Raw genomic sequence first — 3559 nt, forward strand, 5'->3', positions numbered from 1 at the left:
GAATTGATTATATATACAGGTACAACTACATTTCTAAAAAAAAAAATATTGTACTTTAGATATACACTATATTGCCAAAAGTATTCGCTCATCTGCCTTTAGACGCATATGAACTGAAGTGACATCCCATTCTTAATCCATAGGGTTTAATATGACGTCGGCCCACCCTTTGCAGCTATAACAGCTTCAACTCTTCTGGGAAGGCTTTCCACAAGGTTTAGGAGTGTGTTTATGGGAATTTTTGACCATTCTTCCAGAAGCGCATTTGTGAGGTCAGACACTGATGTTGGACGAGAAGGCCTGGCTCGCAGTCTTCGCTCTAATTCATCCCAAAGGTGCTCTATCGGGTTGAGGTCAGGACTCTGTGCAGGCCAGTCAAGTTCTTCCACACCAAACTCGCTCATCCATGTCTTTATGGACCTTGCTTTGTGCACTGGTGCGCAGTCATGTTGGAACAGGAAGGGGCCATCCCCAAACTGTTCCCACAAATTTGGGAGCATGGAATTGTCCAAAATCTCTTGGTATGCTGAAGCATTCAGAGTTCCTTTCACTGGAACTAAGGGGCCAAGCCCAGTTCCTGAAAAACAACCCCACACCATAATCCCCCTCCACCAAACTTCACAGTTGGCACAATGCAGTCAGACAAGTACCGTTCTCCTGGCAACCGCCAAACCCAGACTCGTCCATCAGATTGCCAGATGGAGAAGCGTGATTCGTCACTCCAGAGAACGCGTCTCCACTGCTCTAGAGTCCAGTGGCGGCGTGCTTTACACCACTGCATCCGACGCTTTGCATTGCACTTGGTGATGTATGGCTTGGATGCAGCTGCTCGGCCATGGAAACCCATTCCATGAAGCTCTCTACGCACTGTTCTTGAGCTAATCTGAACGCCACATGAACTTTGGAGGTCTGTAGCGATTGACTCTGCAGAAAGTTGGCGACCTCTGCACACTATGCGCCTCAGCATCCGCTGACCCCGCTCTGTCATTTTACATGGCCTACCACTTCGTGGCTGAGTTGCTGTCATTCCCAATCGCTTCCACTTTGTTATAATACCACTGACAGTTGACTGTGGAATATTTAGTAGCGAGGAAATTTCACGACTGGACTTGTTGCACAGGTGGCATCCTATCACAGTACCACGCTGGAATTCACTGAGCTCCTGAGAGCGGCCCATATTCTTTCACAAATGTTTGTAGAAGCAGTCTGCATGCCTAGGTGCTTCATTTTATACACCTGTGGCCATGGAAGTGATTGGAACACCTGAATTAAATTATTTGGATGGGTGAGCGAATTCTTTTGGCAATATAGTGTATAAACAAATCTATCGGGTTAAGTTTGAAATGGCATACCATAGTACACTCACTATTTCTGCCACATACAGATATAAAGCATGTGGTATCTCATTCTAATAGCTTCTGTGCACCAACAATCCCGTAAAAATGTCAACTGAGCGTTTAACACCTTTAAAGCAGGACTGACATTTGGCTATATTCATTTGGAATATTCCGTGTTCAATGCAACTCGTCCCTTATTTTCTTTAAATCTGTGTTTGAGTGAGACTAACAATGGAAGTCAATGGGGTCAATAATCTGTAAACATTCAAATACTCACTGTATCAAAAGTATAGACACAAGACGTTAAACAATGTGTGTGTTAATGATGTTTGAGTTTTAACAGAGGAATTAATGTAAGTGCTTTTATAAAATTTCAAGCTTCACATTTCTGTCTTTAAACCCTCCAAAAATTGACCCCATTGACTTCTATTGTAAGTGTCTCACTGGAACACAGATTTTCAGGTTCAGATTTTTTTTTTTTTTTTTTAAGCTAACCAACATTATGCCACAAATGCTATCCATTGAGCTTAACTTGCACTCAATTCTAGAAAAGCATGCAAGCTTTATTCGTCATCAAAGCCCTCAAAACCCCAAATCAAGACGTCATGACGTCACCAGGCCCTGTTATGACGTACCAGTGTCTGTGTGGCTCATTATCTATATTGGGTTATTTGACGTCATGCTGGTGCTGGTACTACTACTCGAGGGAGGGGGGGCAGTTCTGCTGTGGCTATTCAGCATGAACATAATGCCAATATTAATTATATGTGTAATACAAGTCATGTATTATTTGATCTATGTAGCCTAGCATTGCACCGTCACTCCAGTAAAGCTTTCGACGGAGGGTTTCATAGCTCTTAAAAGCAGATCAACGTTCAATTGGACAAAACAAAAGCATGCAAACTTTTTATTCAACACCCTTCGAGTAACATGCATCGACTCAAACCCCAACAGTTCCGCGCAAAGTCATGAAAAGTCGATCATGACCGCTTATGTGTGCCGTCGTAACAATGACGTCATTCGGCAGAAACAGACTGTATTTTTGTATCGTTCATCAAATAATTTAACATTGTGCAGAAGAAAAACACTAGTTACAATAGTGTGTAGCGTCTTACCTTGTTCTTAGTGCGTTACGTCGGTCAGATCTGATTATCTCCGTCAAGCAAAACACGCTCACAGATTACACGGTGCTGTACACGTGACCTGAGCGAGACTCACGGACAATGGACCGCCCACTTTCCGACAAACCCCGCCCCCAACATCACTACACCACGCACTGCGTTTTTATACATTGTCAATGTAAACAATATATTTGAAATTGTAACGTTGCGTTTGTTTGTTTCGCTACATTTACACGGAACTTTCCTCGACGCGATGACATCGTTTCAGTCTGCTACATGAACGACTTCTCAACTGTCCAATCACAGACCAACAGGTCACCCTCGTAGCCAATCCTGTCACAGGAGGCGGGACTTGTCGAAACTCTGAAGAGGGCGGAAAAGTACGCTGTCTATTTGTCTCAGGGGATTTCCCTTATTTGGGCAGAGTGGGCGGGTCTGTCTGCGGAAGTGGGATTGCGTCATTATCCATGTTGGATTTGCATTGGTTATCGAAACGATCACTTAGATATACAGTAAAACGTGACTGTATTGTACAGTAGAACATTGTGTTTCAACCGCAACACGTCGTGCACGTCAAACCTGCAGAAAGCCAAACAGCCTCAGAGTCACTTGTGTTATGTAATAATGTAACACTATCTGAAGGCAAATTTTGGGGCAGAGTTCTCACATGATGCCGTTACATTCAGTGATGTAGTAGTGAGGCTAGGCCTAAATTCAGTTCACTGTTGCATAAAATGTGTAATTAATTTTCTGTTTGTTTATATGTTCTATTTATTACTACTAGTAATATGGGTAACACTTAATTATGAAACAAATGCATAATACAAAATAAACTGCTGAGCTTTGTATGACATAATAGTGTGCAGTTATGTTCGTGTTATTATAAAATAACTATAATCTGATAATCAGTGGCGTAGCCAGAAAATAACATATGGGTGGGCCACAATAAAATTTTTAGAGGGGGTGTACCTCTTTTTATGCTCACACCTATGTAGGTGTAGGAAATGAGGCAGTTCTATACCTCTCCCATCATTCCAAACAGCACCAGGTTCTGCCACTACCAGTCTGTAGGAGCACAGGGGGTCTTTCCACCTTCCATCC

At 42.7% G+C, this 3559-nt stretch overlaps 1 protein-coding gene across 1 annotated transcript in view; it reads right to left on the bottom strand.

Moving 5' to 3' along the window:
- The window catches only part of LOC127416335 (CLOCK-interacting pacemaker-like), a 14739-nt gene extending 12025 nt beyond the window's left edge, over window positions 1–2714 (bottom strand). The window contains exon 1 of the mRNA XM_051655641.1: window positions 2453–2714. The gene's annotated coding sequence lies outside the window, so the exon portion shown is untranslated. The remainder of the gene's footprint in view (window positions 1–2452) is intronic.
- Window positions 2715–3559: the final 845 nt, after the last annotated feature.

The sequence above is a fragment of the Myxocyprinus asiaticus genome, chromosome 25 (genome assembly GCF_019703515.2).
Source record: "Myxocyprinus asiaticus isolate MX2 ecotype Aquarium Trade chromosome 25, UBuf_Myxa_2, whole genome shotgun sequence".
In the NCBI taxonomy this organism is placed as follows: domain Eukaryota; kingdom Metazoa; phylum Chordata; class Actinopteri; order Cypriniformes; family Catostomidae; genus Myxocyprinus; species Myxocyprinus asiaticus.